Source organism: Manacus vitellinus, unplaced genomic scaffold (genome assembly GCF_001715985.3).
Source record: "Manacus vitellinus isolate BGI_N305 unplaced genomic scaffold, ASM171598v3 scaffold_2_pilon, whole genome shotgun sequence".
Taxonomy (NCBI): domain Eukaryota; kingdom Metazoa; phylum Chordata; class Aves; order Passeriformes; family Pipridae; genus Manacus; species Manacus vitellinus.
In genome coordinates, this window is record NW_021940208.1 from 5,311,096 (window position 1) to 5,329,332 (window position 18,237).

Consider the following 18,237-nt stretch of genomic DNA (forward strand, 5'->3'; position numbering starts at 1 on the left):
TCAAGGCTGACACTTGCAGTGAGGAAACGCACATTTTAAATAATGCAGGCATTGATCTACATGTCACTAACAGTTATGCTTGTTTCTGAGAAAGGACTTGTATTTCTACCTCACAAGTGTATTCAAAGCAGTTTGAAAGAAAATCTGCTGTTTTTCTCAACCTGAGTCTGAGCAGCCATGGGAGTTTAAGAAAGGCTTTTGTAAGCAGAAGTAACAAAAGCTTCATGTGTCATAAGCATAAAAAAAGGAGTCATACCTGGTCAAAACAAAGGTTCATCTAGCTTGTACCTTTTTTCTGATAACAGATCTATTAAGATTGTCTCACTGTGGATACAGTAGAAAAGAATACAAAAAAATAGTGGGTAGAGGATGATCCTGCCTCAGTAAGTTCTACCAGTCTTGATAAGGACTCATCATTTGTTTTTAAAAAAAACTCAGGCATGAAACTCTATTAGGAGAAATCGTGAGTTCATTTTTTAAGCTATTTTCTTTTGTCTTTCACGATATCCCATGGCAGTGACTTTGACATTTTAATTGCACTTTATGAAGAAACAAATAATCACATTTTGTTTAAATGTGTTGTCTCACCACTTCTTTGGGTGATCCTGTACATAGGGAAACAAACAACTATTCCCTATTTGCCTTCACAACTCTATTCTAATGAAAGACTTTACAATTGAATCATTCCTCTTTTATTTATTCTTTTTAAGTTGTAGTGTATTTATTCTGTCCTGACATGGGATAACCAAAACCACACAGAGGGAAGCCAACATACCAAAATCTCTTTGAAGTGACGAGATAAACAGCAACTTCTGCTTAGGTGCTGACCATAGGCAAGGTTGGAAACTGAGTACTAGTCAAGAACTGGAGTTTAAAACAGTGCTTAGTATGGCCTGTCCCATCTGAAATTGGTCCTGATTCCTTCCTGCCTTTTGTGTTAGTAGGGGGAAGAAATTGAGCCATAATATCTGAAAATCCAACTCCTCCCCTAAGGTTTTTATGGAAAGCCAATGAGATAAATAAATCATTGTAAACATAGCCTGATTAAATTTCCTATGAGACAGTTATTGAGCCTAAATATACAGTTCATTGCACATTCTAGTGTTAACTTCTCAGAATATTTGCAAAATTTCAAAAAACTGGTTAAAAAAGAATTGAAAAAGTTCTTGAACTGAAACAGGTTACCAATTGGAGGAATACACTGAGAACATGGGAGAATTGTGCAAGAAATCTCTGCAGGAAACCTAATGCAATGACATCACACTAATATTTTTTCAGAGCTGCTCAAAAAGTTGACATTACAACAGGCCCTAAATACTTGTTATTGCCTACTGTAGGACTTTGGCAACCTGAAGCACACACATCAGTGTGCTTCCTGAGGGTAATTTTACGGCAATCTCAAACTATGGGTATTTCAAAAGTGATCAAAACTTTTAGCCAGATGACACAGATTATTTTGTCTCCATGATTATTCCACTGGGATGAATTAATGGTGAATTCACACCCTAGGCCATCCAAAAACATAGCAAAGGACTGGCCATGTGTTGCAAGTCAGTAGCCCCATTTCAAACATGATGAAGGAAATATTTTTCAACCCTTCACTGTTTTTGTAGCTGGAATTGCAAAGACATCTGAGTTGATGAGACCAAAGTCACATCACTCAAGACACATCCTGTTTTCTTGAAGCACTGTTATTGTTGGATCTTCACAGAGACAAGCAAGCAGAAGCAATGAGAGCCTGCCACATTTAGAAGCAACAAATATCCCTTTTTTTGGTTCTCATTTTCTGTAATGCACATTTTCCCTCAAATTACCCTTAATTGAAGCGAAATTGATGGAAGGGAGATCCTTAAGTGAATTTAAAGGTTGTAAGAGAGAAAATATCACAAAACATGAGGGAATTACGATATTAGAAGTATAAGCTGAAAAAAAACATTGGCCAGAATCAGTTTTAAATTAATAATAGAATTTGTCCATGTATTTCAGATTTTTCTAATGACAAAAGTTCCGAAAGTGCCACATTTAAAAATTTTTGAGGCACCCAGCTGTGCAGGCAGGAGCATGATGGAAGTAAACTGGATATTTTTATAGGGTAGTCATAGAATAAATATAATTTAAAAATATGGACCTAAATTATTCTACTTCTTACAAACCTCTACACACTGTTCTCTCTGTGGAAGTGGGAAGGAGAGGGCATGCCTTCTTCATTCATGCAAAATATGGCTTTAGTGAGAAAAAGGCACTTGTGAAGTTTTGAAATAGTTTATTAGGTGAGGTAACCCCACGGAGATTTCCTAACTATTTACTACATGTGAAAACTGCATTCTGTTTTGTGTTCCCTGGAACTTTATCTCAGATTAGTGCTATTAGTGCTAGTCTGCTGATATGTCATTAAATTTTTCTCCTTAGTGAAAATACACTGAGACTCTTCTCTGAAAGGCAAAGATCTAAAAAGGACTTGATGCTTGATGAACCTGATAAGCACCTAAATCCTTTAAAAACTAGTTTGAAAGTGCTGAAACCTAGACAGTATCAAGAGAAGTGTCTGCCCACATGTCTTGCCTCCAAGTGCAGCATCTCGTATGTGTCCTCTGCTGGGCCTCCCACTTGGCAAAGGCCCTTGCAAACATCTTTGTGATTTAAAGGATGCATGTGAGTTGATCAGACCTCTTTCCTGCTTCCAAGGACTTGGAAAGCTTCTACATTTGCAGAAAATGTCACAGCAAATGGTTGAAGTTCCCCAGTGGGAAATGTGCTTACTTCCTTACACAATTAGAAACTCTTCTAGAGAAGGAAGTTCTTCTGCACACTTCTACTCATTGCCCTGGTTGGTTTAACTATATCAGCTGATTTTGCACAGGGCAGATGAGTGCTATCACCTCTAGTTAAAGCTGCTCTGAAGGTGGCAGATGCTTTGGCTGACGATAGCAACTGGCTCTAGCAGGCTTATGGCTATGAATCCAGACAGTAATGGATGATTTCCTACAAAAAACAAAGCTAAAAATGCTTTCAAGATATAAACATTAGCCTCAGGATGCTTGGTCTCCTCATAGTCAAAAGGCTGGGTTTCTCTAGGAAGATGATTTGAAACACCTACAATTAACTTTTAGAGAGAATTATCCCCTGCATAGTACTCCATATAGATAAAGGCAGTCCAAAGCCATGATTCTCCTTGTGTTTAAGCTAATCTTTGTACTTAGCTGCAAGTTAGCTGTGTTTATCAGAAATTTCTAGCCCCCTGACACTCAGTGTGCTATGCTTCTCTGTCAGGAGAGGATATAAGTTTACCAATCCAGAGTGGAGGGAAATTTAGTTTCTCTCTTTTTCTATTAATGGTTCTATTTTTCAAACATAGTGACGCAATGTAAACAATTGATTCCTTTTCTCTTGAAATTAATATAAATCTAGAAGCCTGAGCTATTAGGGGACCTCTGTATAACTGATGTGGATTACATCAGGGGCAATACACTGAATTTAATTTTCATTACCCAGATATCATGTGCATAGGCAAACATTAGCAGCTAAAGCTAAAAATTCATAGATGTAAATACGGTAATAATTGAAATAACAGGTTTTCACCTTTTAGACTGCTATCTATAAATATTCTGGCATCAATGCTCTAAATGGAAAATTATGTACTCTGGTACATTATGTGTAATGTCTCTGGGGACAAAAATTATGAAATTTTGTTTCTTTATCCTGAAAGTTTAGCTAAGTAGCTTAATACTCTTAGGCACATGGTGTGACTCTTGGGGATGCTCCATTGCAGGGCCAAGAGCAGGACTTGATGATCCTTGTGGGTCCCTTCCAACTCAGCGTATTCTGTAATTCTGTGATTCTGTGTAACCAAGTGCTACACAGCATGAGAAACTGTGTGAAGCACCTTGGCAGAAGCAGAGGGATAAAAATAGAGCAAAATCATTTAATAAGACTGCCTGCTAGAGACATATAATTACAACAATGTGGAGACTTTTGGAAAACAAGGAGGCCCAAACCTGAGCTGTACAGTCATATCATGAAGCAGTTAAAACTAACAGTCTGATCACCTCTAAATATAGAAAGCAAAATTCTGTTTCTTTGGGATGTAGCCATGCTTTTGACTTTTGGCTTTTGTATTGCAAAAATTATCCTAAAAAAGCCATGAACTTAGGAGACTGTATGTACTGTGGATTAGCTGTAACTCTGTCTTATTACAAAGAAAACCAACGGTGGTGTTTTTAAAACCACGCATTGTTGAAGTCAGCAGGAGCTTTACCATTCAATTCTGTAGAACTGAAAATGTTTTAGGCCAACACTGAGCACTTTCAAAATCCTCCACGTATTGTTTATGTCTTGAACAAAATGAATAACTTTTCAAATATATTTCTGTTGTATCCTTCCTTCCATACAAAGACACTCAGCTGGCTGAGAATAGGAAGAATAGAAATTTTGGAGCCTCCAAACTTTGGAGTTTCCCAGTATTTTATAGCCATAAATGTCTAGATTGTTTGAGGACATGTGATTTTGTTTATGCACTGCAGGGATGTGAAATAAACATTTGGGAAGTAGGATTAAATAAAATGAATAAAATAAAATTTAAACCTCCAGATTCTTCTTTAGCAATCAACAAATGAAATTCAGTTGCCATATTAATGAGTGGAAAAACTATTCAGACAATAGGCATGATGAACCTCAGATTAAAAAAAAAAGGAAAAAGACAAGTACATTTAAATCTCAATTCTATTTCTCCTCTAGTGGTGTTGAACTGGTGGTTTAGACTGCTTTTCAAATGCTGACATGAAGAAAAAGAATAAATTCATGAACCAGAGACTAGAGATTTGCTTTGTACTTTTCAATTATACAGAAGACATTATGTAGATTTGCAGAAATTCCTATACACACTAAATACAGTGGAGCTTTATTGTATCTGACACTGCACACACATATTCTAAGTGCTCCAAATGCTTTGCACTAGAAGAGCTACCCTACTTAACCACATAACCATATGGCTAGGTAAACAGGATTACCTCATTTAAGACAATGATTTTCAGCCTGTGATACCCGAGACCTTTGGAAACCTGTGACTTCTAAAGAGACTTCATAGAACAGCAAAGAAATGTGAGTCCATAAGTGTTGCTTAGGATTTGTTACAGAGGTAGCACTTCTGAAAACATTACAAATGACAGAGGCTGGAAATCACTGATTTAAAACTTGTATGCATGCTTTTCTATAATGGAATCAACTTGCTTAACATCTTGCTGAATTAAGCCTCATCTGCCAAAAACTGATACAGTGAAAATTGTTATTTGCATTGTTTCCATGAACTTATTTATGCTACCATGTGGTCAGTATAGCAGACAGGGGCTAGACATGTTCATTTTCATGTCAAATATCCAGGGAGTGGTTGTAACAGGCTATTGCATAAGCTTCCTGTTGCTGGGAGTACAAGATGAAATGAACATTTATAGGTCAAGAAAGAACGTTCACATATATTGTAAGACTTTTTAGAACTATTTAAAAAGGTCCTGAACATGGGAGAAACCTCAATTTCAAGGTGAAATCAAGTCAAATTGTGATTAGAATATTCTTTGTTCATCTCTTGTAGTTGTCAGTCTCGATTGTTTTGCTTGTTTCCTAGAAGCAACTGGACCTGGCTACTGCAGAAGTCAGAGAGCTGTTCTAATTCTCAAGGAGTCCAGTTTTCAAATAAAATTTCTGTGTGTCAATAAACAACTTTAAGTGGCTGAGCAAACAGATGAGATCACCCATTTTTTATGTACTTGTATTATGCGAACATATGATATAGCAGATAAACTTCATAGTCAAATGAAATGAGATTCATCTGAGCAAATGTAGATATTTAGAGTGTAAGGCTCTACATCTTCACTTATCATCTAAAGTAATTTTAATCAATGGAGGAAAAGACAATTCTGTAGAGCAATTTGCCATATCCTGATCTACGTGTTTAAGAGGAGCAGAGGCATTGCACCGTGACGAGCCTATTACTCACTTTGAGGTTAAAAGGGTGCCAGGATGTCTCTCTCAAATGCATCCCACCCTCACTATATATGGCTTGCACAGAAAGCAAAGGAGGGATGGAAATTTATATGTATAAATAATTCTAATTGTAGTTACTAATATCCAACAATAAAGAGAACTAGAAATGCAAATCTCAGCACCTCAATAGATCTTCTTCAATGACAAAGATACCTTTACATGTACCAGATTCTCCTTTACTTTATTTTACTATGATTTTGAGCATTTTTTAAAAATTTCAATTACAGTCTCTTCAGGAAGTGAGTACTGAAAGTATACAGTTTTTGGGTGTGACCTGCTGTATCATTGCCACACCAAGTGTGTTAAGACAAATGACCTCTGGCTTGTCACTACCTTACCCCCAACAAGGAAAGTTCAAAGTGGAACTCCCTTATATAAGCACGACGTAAGAAACATGCTTTCATATTCATTGAAATCAAACCCACTGTAACCCCCTTCTTCACACAAGACACCTGCAAACAGACAATTCACAGCAGCTTGCTAATTCAGCCGTGTGTTTAGGAGTAGGGTATGCCTGTAGGCACTAGTGGACAGGAAGTTGCATCCCATGAAGACCAGTTCCAGAAGGTGGCTGATCACAAAAGCAATTAGTCTCTGTTTTCCTCTTGCCCCTAGAGTGGTTGTTCACTGCTGACCTACAGCTGGAGTGAATTACCACCAAGTGTCATGCTGGTTCAGAGGTCCTGATGGGCACAGGGAATGTATGGAGTCCATGTTTGGCATTTACACTCTACCGTAGAGAAAGAAAAAATGGAAGAAAGTAGGGAAGAGCAGCCAGAAGGACCGATTGTCGGAAGTCACAGACAAGATATGGCAGAAGTTCCCACTGTTTGTTTTTTTGGCTTAATTTGAGTTTGCTGAGATGCTACATATTGGATACTTTGTACGGAAACCAGAAGGCTGATGTGGGCCTAGGCACACACCTTCAACCCATGCCTTAGTGGTTTGAATATAATTGCATTAGTTTCCAAATCTTTTATTATTCATATCTGAACTCTAGACAAAATCTAGTCTTTTATGGTTCTAGTAGTCACCTAAATTCCTAGCATTCAATACATTCTAGAAACAACAAGAAAAGTCAAGCTAATAAGTCTCTAGAGCTCTGGAGACTTAAGGGTGAGAAATTAATATTTTTGGAGTAATTCTCCTCATCCAACACCCTAATGTATCTGGATTTTGTTGAAAGGGGAGAGCAAGGTAGCATATGAAATTATTACTCATTAATATCCTAAGGAAAACATATATTCTGATATTTTTATATTATGACACTCTTCCCCACTGTTGTAACCAGTCTAAAGTATTCCCACAGTTCAGCTGTGAATAGTATTTCACTCAAACCCTTTCCGTTTACTGTGCCAGTTAATTTTTCCCAGCACAGTTGCCTGCAGAGATGACCCTTGATTTCAAACATTGCTCCCAAATGCAAACACAGCTGGATGTCAAAAGAAATCAGCCCAAAATAGTATAGAACACATATTTGAAACCCCAATGTACTTTTACTTGCATTTTGATGCCAGTCTACACATCAGACCCAACAACATCTTAGGAAAACAGCAATACTGAATGACAGAATCATATTTCACTCACGGTAGGATATCCTGGGCTTTTTTCCCCTTTAAATATATTCTCTAACCTTTTGTATGAAGGATCTACTAAACCATTAAAAATATTTTCCAAGGGATGGGACTATTGTTTAGTTCAAGAACTGAACAATCCAGCTTCTCTTCATTTATTTCTTTGGGTAATTAACTTCACCAAAGTCATTGAGCTAACTTGTTTCATTCTATTTCAGTTTTAATGGGAAAATTTCTACTGATTTTTCTGTCTTTTGAATCTGTACCTAAACTCTAACCTAAGTTCTTTCAAGCCAGAAGCTAAAAGATGAGACTGCATAGTGAGTTAGATTGAATTGATATCTTTTCAGAGAGAGATCTTACAGTCTTAAAGGTCACAAAAACATTGGTTGGTCCCAGAAAAGCTTATATTTAATCTTGGAATTGTACTCAGAACAGAGGATGAAATACAGGAATATAATAAGCAAGTCTGGTTTCCGTGGTCCACTGTGTGCATTCAATTCTTCTGCCTTATTCCCAAGAGTAAACTAAGAAAACCCCAGTCTCTTTTTTGCTTGCTTGTTTGTTTGTTTTACTGTGTGAATATGTTAGCCCCTTCCAATTTACCTCCTGCCACTGGACTTCCTTGATGGCTGACACTGTAGCCTTACAAGTCTTTCCTTAACATTTTCTTAGAGTTAGGAACACACAAAGAGCTCTCCTGAATCATCAGCACCACCTCCATGACATGATGGGCAGACACAGAATATGATCTCTGGGCTGGAGCCCTCTTTGCTTTACTGATGTCCCCATTGCTCTGCCAAAAGACTCTCCCAGAACACGATACTTAGCATCATTTTTTTTTTCAGGCACAAGTCTAGTCATGGCCTATTTATTCCTGCTTTCTCATGAAGTGATGATTCTCTCCCTTCACTGGGAAAAAAATGAGGTTCCTTAATCTTCTGCCATGAGAAGGAGGTCTCTCTACTTTCAATTAATTTATTAGCCCTAATCCCATATGGTCAAAAGTAATTGCATTTTCTCAGATTCTGGATGAGGTCTCAGCAAGTGCTTTTAAAAGGGTAAAAATGTACTTTTTCTGGAGGCCCTTCTCCAAGTGATGCACCCTTGGATGCCCTCTCTCTGTTTGTGTGGTACTATCACACCAGCAATTCACTGTTCCTGTTGCATCGTTTGCCTTATGTAATGACCCTTCAGCTCACAGAAAAAGTTCTGATTAGTCCAGCTCTTTGAAGCATCCAGGATTTCTTTCTGTGAGATATTATGCTTTTTCTCTGAAAAAAAAGATATCTTCCAACTCTGAGCTATTATTATATCCATTCTATTGTATTTTGTATTTTGCTTAATAATGATCATTCCAAGGAGGGCTCCTGTCTAAACTGTGATGAACTCTACTGCTACTCTTCTTTCAGATGAATAATTCCACTTTCATGGACAACTAATTGCCCTTTACAGAACTAATTGTTATTTACACTTTCACCTGTTCTCTAATTTCTTTATGATTTCTACCTTTTCCAGCTAATATTCCTATTGTACTGAATCAAAGGATTCATCAAAGTCCAAATCTCCAGAGATGGTCTTTTTTTTTGGTGTTGTTTAGAAAAGCAAAAGAATCTAGCAGGCTAACCTGATGCAACATTCTTTTAGCAATGTTTAATCCATGTTACCACCATGCCTTATTTTTGTTCTTTATCCAAGATTTGGTCAATACCTTCTGCATATTAGAGTCAAGAGATCATCTGGCCAAACTTCTGCTGTATTTTCAGCTCTGCCATAACAACGTGGAAAGGGGTAGATAAGAAATAGAAGTCTATGAAGCTTTGATCCTCTCTATTTGTCCTTCATTTCTATCCTATTTAGAATCACAGGAGTGGCATTAAAAGGAAGACTATGGTAGTACAGTCTTCAAGATTTTCCCTCTTTCTAGAGCATATTTTTTTAATCAGTAAGCCATGAGCAAATGTTGAAATGCATTCTGAAATAAAGAAATCTTTAAGCAAATCTTTAAGCTTGGTACTTTCAAAGTAAATCCTTGCATGGCAAAAAAACATAGGGCTGACAATTTTCCAAACAGATTAATTTCTCAGCTTTTCTCATGAATTATGGACAACTTTCATCAGATGATCAAGTATATGTGAAGAAGTTCTTGCTACTTCTGGATTCTACATTCTACATTCTACATTATAGTTTTTGGAGTTATAAACTTCTTATTACTTATTTTATAGTTATTTTATAGTTATTTTTATTTTGCTTTTAATCTGTATTTCTATGGTATGAAAAGATCTGTAAAAAGCATTTTATTGAAGAGTAGACTATGATTTAGGTAAACAGATACTAAACTATTAATAGTTCACAAATTTACTCCATGCCAGAGTGAACATCTTTATTGATCATAACCATTACAATAAGAATTTGAGTATAAAATACATGAATCAAAGTGTGCTATTGTGCCTTGCAAACCTTAAATGATAGTAAGATTTTTCAGGGACCATGGGACTTTTTAATGATTAAGCATCAAAATGAACGGCTTAGCTTTGTATAGCTTTTAGTGTGTATAAAATGTATGCAAACATACAAAAACAAAGAAAACTTTTGTAAAAACATACATTGGAAATAAGGCTAGAAAGCCAGGGAATGATATTTTACCTGTGATACACCATGCTGATGAGAGACTCCTGTTTCAACAGTCACATCTCAGTGTAAAAAAGAGCTTTATTTTTCTACTACCCTAAGAAGGCCTCACTGAATTTCTGGTCTTCATTTCTATTCCAGACACATAGTTTTGGAATTTTTGAGATGTCTGAATGTTGTTTGATTTGCATCCAACTTGCTGACACAGACCCAGTTTTGTTGCAGATCAAATAATCTAGCTTTTTGGAGGCAAGTGATTAAGAATTCTTATTGATGATTTATACAGTCCTGAATAAACTAATTTTATTTGGCTTGTCATAACCAGCTTTAAGTTTCTGTTCTGCTAGTAAAAAGCTTAGTGGTTTATTTATTGTACTGCTGTAATGTCAACAACCTAATCTACTTTGAAGAGCAAAGTCAATATTGTATTTCATTAAAACAAATGTGAAGTTTAATTATATGTTTCAGTTAACCTTGGATTTGTGTTAGCTTTTATTCTTTTCCATAAGTAAATCTTCATTCAAAGCCTTTATGTCCTTCTGCCCACATCGAAGAGCTCACAAGGAGTGCCTCTTGCAGGGCTGTTTGTGGATGTAGTAGCTGTCATAGGACTAATAACTGTTTTAGTAGATAAAAAGATGTATATGACATTGACCCATTACCCTGGCTGAAGCCAGGGCTGCAAAGTAGTTCTTGCTCTCTCTCTCTGAAACATTTTGTGTTGAGTATCTGGTGTGATTTGGGAAGCCATGGGCTACCCTTGACACACACATGGGGTTAATTGGGATGGCACAGGACCTACAGGGAGGCCCATATGATAGTTGAAGACTGGTTAAGCTGCATGTAGGCAAACAAATCAAATTCTCCCCTGCAAAACAGAGCATCTCACTCTAATCTGGAAACCACATTAAATGAGTAAATAATTATTTGAATATTCATCTCAGGATGAAATAATCACATATGTCCTACCAAATATGTCCTATCAAATGGTGGCCTCCAGGCTAATGAATCTGTCTGTAAGGAGGGATGAGATATATACTTTCCAGGTTCTGCTCTCTTGTTATTTGAACCTGGAGTGGAATTTAATCCTTCAACAGACGCATAACAGGAATGTCAGAAGCAAGACCTGTGTTCTTGTTGCTGACCTGAGTTCTTATTCCTGCAGCTGTGGAATATTCAGTGGAGTGGAGTACAGAGAGAAACAGTTTACTTTTTGTGGAATGCAAACTTGAATATCTATAGTTAGGCTTTTTTGTTTCTTTTACAAATAATTTAAATTAGTTTCTGTCACCATAAACACATTTTAAAAAGGGAATGGTAAAGTAACATTTTGTTCTTGTAAATTCACCTTGATCTATAATTTAGATCTAAGCACTTCAAAAATTTGATTTTTTGGAAACCAGTTATTTCCATCTCAAATTAAAAATCTTCAAAAATATATAGACTTTCAGCTACAAGTCCAAAAAACTTAGAAAATTTCAAAAATTTTACAAGTTTCACATTATCTTAATTCTCAAGTAATGCTGAGTCCAGAATTTTCCTAACGACAGATTACACTGATTCAGAAAGGACTTGATATGAAACTTCATGTATTATAAAGTAGGAGAGATTCAGAAAGGGTGGTAAAACATTTAACAGCACTCTTCCTTTACTTCCAAGTTTTTACTTCTTCACAGTTTCTGAGGTACTGCTATCAAGCATGCTGTCAAAATAATCCCTTAAGCTTTTGTCAGTTCAAATTATCTTTCCACCATCAAACTCTTATTGCCAGTAAGATATCGATTCAAGACAAATTTCTCCTGCCCGATTAAGATGATTCTCCTGGAGGAACATAAACTGATCAATAATGTCTATGTATAGCTCCTCCAGCTTCATACAGACCCTGAGACTCATTTAATCTATGAATGCATACAATCAACATATTAGCTATTCTCTAAAATTAGTTTTAGTGACAGTCATGTATTTGTTTTTACAGTAAAAGAAACTCCCTCACCTCCAAAAGGAAGGTTTTCAGTCTGGCGGCATAAGAATAACCTAAGCAAGCATCACCCCTGCACAGCCTATATAAGGTCTCTCTGAAGCAACAAGAATTGACCTATGCAAATTGGAGGATATTTCACTAAATTGGTTAGCAAAAATGAATAAGAAAAATCACAATGGACACCTAACATCTAGGAAAAAAAATTCCCTGGTCCCATTGGTGATAACTTTATGCTCTATAGCATGAAAGTTGATTATCCCTATCATAATGGCAACATACATAATGACAAATGTTATTAGTGGCCATAAAGTTATCCAACTCTAGAATTTCTGCCACAGTATTTAAATCAAATACCTCCTTCAATGATAAAACACAAATTGCTGGAAATGGATTGCATACAGATGTATATATCTTTTTTTTCATTCTAAACTCACTTTCAATTTAATTTAACCGTGATTTTCCCTATGCACCGTGTCCTTCATAATTTTCACAGTAAACCCCCTACTTTCTTCTTATCCAGCTAAGAAATTTCAACCTTTGGGACTCATCTATTTATGTTCTTTCTATTGTTATTTATTTTACCCCATGATGAGTTTTATAATTCCACGTGTGTTTTTCCTAATGTTGGGTGACCACTTTTGGATTAAGAACTACAGAAGTGTACTATTGCTTAAGGCCTTTGAGTGTAGCTGGCTTTTTTTTTAGCTTTAGAGATTTTAATCTGTTTTAGCACACTTGCCAAGTTATTCACAGTAATCTCAGGTTATTTTCTTCAGAAAATTTCATATGAATAAAATACACATCCGAAAAACTTTGACTATTTTGTCTATTATTACAGGTCATAATCCTTTGGTGTTTTTATACTAAAATAAAAAAATAATATTTAACTATCAAGAGGTTGAGTTTGTTTTAAATAATTTACACTAGTATTTTTCCCTGTCTGTTGATTCAAAGGAATGAAAGGATACCACACAGATGACTACTTTTTACTTTTAATTTATGATACTTTTGATTGTTCTGTGGTGGTTAATGCTGCTGATAATAATATAGGCCAAAACACTGCTCTTTCCATGCTATGAAATGAAGATCATTACTTCATGAGTAGTGTGTTCACAAGTGGAAAGAAAATTTCACTTCTCTTCAGGTAATAAAAGTTGCCACAGACAGTGAGCCAAAATTTTGATTATGTGACTCAGTGCAGGTCCTCCAAGATCAATGTTGCACTGCTCTTAAGTCTAATAGGGAATAGGTCCTGGTAAGTCCTCTGATGAATGTAGAGAAAAAAGTGGATAGAATTCAAAGCATTGCATTTAATCAATAAGATGTCAGAGGCCAATATGCTTGTTGATGTGTCCTCTCTTGGGGTTATCATGGTCATGAATTTTCTGGAATAACTTTATGTCTTTCAAAAAGGTTTGCAGACCAGATCACTGTTAAGAAGTCACAAATGCTGGATGAAATCACAAAATGGAATAAGTTTGCAAGCAGAAAGCACCTTACATGTGACATTACACAGAATAAAAGGTAGGTCCCACTAAATTTCTTGGTTTGAGTGTTCCTCCCTGTCTTCTGGAAGTCTGGAATTTTTTCTAGTTCTTCAGTTCAAGCGTTAGCTGTTGGAACCAACTCCTTTGGCCCAATGTCCCAAGAGATTGGACAATTATTCAGGTAACCGTATTATGACTTCCTTTTTGAATTTTAAGATAAGTGGCTAAATGTAATGCAATTAAAACAAAAATCTATACAGGTTTTCATGACAGTGATTCTGGTTTCCTGGATTTATTGAGAAAATAAAAGGCACTGTTTGTAGTTTGAGGTGCCATGGTTGATCCATATGAACGAGAAAACAAAACATTTCTAAAATGTGTATGCTGAAAAGCGAGTCTGCAGAGAATAGAACAGCACTGCAGGGTGCCCTGTCTACTTTGTCTTATTGATGTTATGTCAGATATGGTCAGAAGACAAGGAAAAGGATCATTTTTCTAACCACTGCCACTGTGGAAGCTAAAAGCTAAAATATGATCTTTCTGGCTCAGGAATCAATAACAGCAATAAAGCATTTACAGGTCATTCACTTCCCCTGATAGCACCTGTATCATTCAATTGTGAGAAAAATTCAGCCTTCATTTACATCTGAGGAAGACAACTGCTCTGCTGCTACTGTTTCACTGAAATAACTAAAATTCAAGAGCATTTTACTAATTTATCTCATGGAGTACAAATCCCTCATCTTTCATGACAAGGCTCAAAGGCTGAGTTGAGGCATTCTCCCAGTAGAGTTGCGCAGGATTCGACTGGATAACATATTCTTTTTAAACCTTGTTGTAAACTATTGTGTGATGTTGCACTGTTCTTTCATGTTCCATGCTTTTCCCAGCATATGCTTACATCTTGCACAGGGTCTCCTATGTAAATCCCTCACTGATCTCACAGGCCTGGTCAAAGCCCACTGGCGCTTTGAAGATACTGAAGAAAAGGGGCTGGAGAAGGGCATGATATTAATAGATGCTACCATAAGGCTACATCAAACCCTATGTTGAAGAACAATCTTGGTATTTTACTGTCATCTGAGACTTTTGGAGCAGCAGTAGCTCAAAGATTTTGTTCACACAAGTCTGGAATGAAAATTAATGGATAACAAACCTGTCACTCCAAAAGATCCCATTTTATTATAATATCCACACTAGATGAAACTTGGTGTTAGAGAAACTTCAGGAAATCCTCAAATCAATACATATAAGCAGCTGCCGTCCATTCCTGAGCATCAAGGGAAAAGGGATTTGCTGAACGTATGTTTCTCTTTCATTGTGTCTTTAAGACCTCTATTCTCTGATAGTGGGATGAAGAGAATTTCAGAGTTATAATTAGATTAGATTCTGTAGAAGTGAACTTTACCATATGGATTGCAGTTAACTCCTCCTGACAGTTAGAACCAAGTGCAGAGATGAACGATGCCATACCTGTTAAACAAAAGGTCAGATTGAAACCACAATTTAAGTGCCAGAAATAAGGCTTCCAAGGACAATTCGGTTGGAAAGCTCATTCAGCTGCCTACTCACTCTAGAAGCTGAACTCTTGGAGGGCTCCTCTTCTAATGTTCCTCTGTATATCCTACCAAAGGACCTCAGGTGGGTACATGACTCCCTAACCCCTTGTATAAAGCGCTCATGGGACAGGCACTGGGCTTTTTCATGAGAAAAAATATTGTGATGCTCCGATCTGGCTTGTCTGGACAAAAGAATTCCAAAGAGAGCAGTTATGTTTTAAATAAAAATTCAACATTTTCTTTGTTAATTAAAACCAAAGCATGGGATGATTCCTTGGCTGATATAAACTGTGATTATTGTGCATAGCAATTTATACTAGGTGAGTATTGCACTCTGAGACTCTTCTATTGATCCGTACATGCAAGAGACATTTTAAACAAATGTGTTCTCTCATTAGGGTAATGCATTTAATAGTAAAAAATACATGCTTTTTAAAAATTATTTTTAACTGTACTCAGCTTGTCTCAAAGGAATTTCTTTTAACAACCTATAAAGTTTTTATAGCTCTTTAAGATAATAAAATGGTGTTTAATTATACGTAATAGGTGTACTTGTTCTACTGGTATAGCAATGAATTAGAAAATATTTGTGTTCTTTCACATTACTTTTTTCAGTAAACTCACTATTTTAGCATTTTTCTTCCTTTGAATTTTCTCTTTTGTATACATGAATATCTCAATAGATAAGAATGGTAATGTTATTATACATATACATTTTTTTTTATTATTACTAATTACTGGTATTTCTATTTATCAGTAGACCTTGCTCTAAACCAGCAACATTTGTTTCAGGAAAAGTACATTGCATGGAAATTCTAATTATTTTTTAAGTGGTAGAGTGATTTCTTTGTCTGTCCCTTTGGTTTCCACTGAGAAACAACTCATAATTTAATCACTTTACCTTTACCCTTTTTTTTCCTCTCTCTTTTTCTGTGCATTTTCTTGCCTGTTTGAAAATGCTGATGAATCCAGATTTTTTCCACAGTTTTTCATGGTTTGATGACTAATTCCTGGTGAAGAGTAAGCCTAAGTATGCACATGAAAGTGGTATGAGATGCATCTAAGCTCACTTTTAACGTATAAACATTGGTACATTTACATTAAACTTGACTCCGAGCTGCTTCTGTTGCTGATTAAGAGATATAGGCACCTCCATAAAATGTCATTCTTATTTCTTACTGAACATGCCTTTCATGAGTATTACTCTCTTGGATCACATCTGAATATGTAATCAGGGCATGGATTTTAAGGTCTTCACTCTCTGGTCATTCTATAAGACTAAGTTAATGGGAAATCTATAAACCCATTCTAGACTAAAGAAAAAAACTGGGTAAATTAGAACCTTTAATTTTTGTAGGTACTGTAGACCCCGAATAACCTAATGTCTTTTATCCATTTGGGGCCATGGGGTTGTGACAGCAGTACATTAGACTCGATGGCTCCACAGAGAAGGTCGTGTTCCTACCCTCCAATGAAGGGTAGGCCTTGGTCTGATTTGTTTCCATATAGATAAATAACTTTCTCTCCAAATCACAGTGGTCCCATCCAAGCTGCCAATTGGTAATAGTCCCTTGGCTATGTCCTGACCACTCCTACATATAATCTGAAGTACTGTTAGATATCTTGAGTCAAAACCCCCCCAAAAAACCTGGAAGCACCTTGACTCTTAACCCTTATGAATGATCCTGGGTCAGTGTTTGAGTCATGCACTAGTCCTGTCTTATTTGTTACTGTTTATGTAGCTTTTAGGACTATGAAGGAACAATTTATTTAAAATTCTTTCATTTTACAGTCTTTCTTTTCATATGAGTGAGCGTTTTCAAAGACATAGGACAGGAAAAGATGAAAATATATGTAAATAACTGTGGACAACATTCTCTGTGACCAGAATTCAGTCTAACAAGAAGGAAGAGTGACGTTCAGAAAAGGCTAAGATATGTTGTCTATACAGACAGGAAATACCATTTCAGATTTGCATGCAAGTCCTCTGAAACAGGAACATAAAAGTATAACTGCTCCTTGTATGCTTTCCCTGATGACAAACACCAAGCTGACAAACTCTTTCAACTCTTTATCCGCTATTGAATAATATGATTAATGGAAATCCTTTTGCTGCTATTACCAGAACTAATTTTATCATTTGTTCAGCCTCTCTGGGGTTCATTCTGACACGTTCTTTTGTATAGCAGAGGTATAGTTATTAACATCCCTGATGTCCCCTTTCAACTTTTTGTTTGCAGTTTTGTAAATTAAGAGTTCTCCAAAGTTTTTGGTAGTGCAGATTTAATAAAAAGTTCTCTTTTCTCCTACTTTCTCAGCTGGTCTGTCTCACAGTGTAATGAGGAGAAAAAACTTTTCATTGTCTGTAGCCTTATGGACAGTCAGCTAATTCATCAACCTTTTTAGTTTTGAAGGAGAAGCAATTTGTAGACCAGGTGATAATGAAAGACAGAAGATAATGGGCAGTAGCTAAGATTTAGAGACTTGTGTTTGTTTTGGAGTCCTGTGATCCAGCACTTCTGTCAATTTAAATTAACTTCTTACATCATGTCACTTGATCATCGCACAAGTTATGGACATTTACCATCCTGTGAAGGAGGCTGCAAGATGGCAAGCGATAAAACCATAAGGATCTCCCTCTCAACAGTTTGTCACGTTTTGTCCTTAGCTGCAAAATTTGGAAGGTGCATAGTGATATTAGTCAACTTGGGCTACACAGCTTCCCTCAGATTAGTTGGTTGAAATGTACTGTCATGGCTGTTCTATTCCCACTGAGTCTACTGCCTTTGAATGGTCCAGACACACAGGTTTGTTCGGAGCTGGCTCATCTATACGTAGCATGACAGTGTGCTGTGAATCTTAACTATTACCAGAGTGATTTGCTTAGTGTCGTGTAAAAATCGTCAGCCTGGAATGGGAGCTGAACTCACTGTCTCTGGTTTCCACCACAGTACTGCAAGCATGAATCT